The sequence below is a fragment of the Arachis duranensis genome, chromosome 1, assembly GCF_000817695.3.
Source record: "Arachis duranensis cultivar V14167 chromosome 1, aradu.V14167.gnm2.J7QH, whole genome shotgun sequence".
In the NCBI taxonomy this organism is placed as follows: domain Eukaryota; kingdom Viridiplantae; phylum Streptophyta; class Magnoliopsida; order Fabales; family Fabaceae; genus Arachis; species Arachis duranensis.
Window position 1 is genome coordinate 14,365,708 of NC_029772.3, and position 251 is coordinate 14,365,958.

A 251-nucleotide genomic window follows, 5' to 3' on the forward strand; every position below is an offset into this window, starting at 1 on the left:
CTAATTATGACAGAAATAATACAGTTTAATTGATTATATATATTAAATTTTAATTGTTAAAAAATATCTTTAAAAAATATGTTTTAGACATCTTTATTTGAGTAGCTCTTATAAAAAAAATAGCATCAAACCTATTAAAAAAATTTAAATTTTCTATTTAATTTTAAAAATATAAAATTAAATCATTTTTAAATATTTAAAATTAAACATATAAGACTACAAAAACACTAGGAAGAGGAAGAAAAATGTAG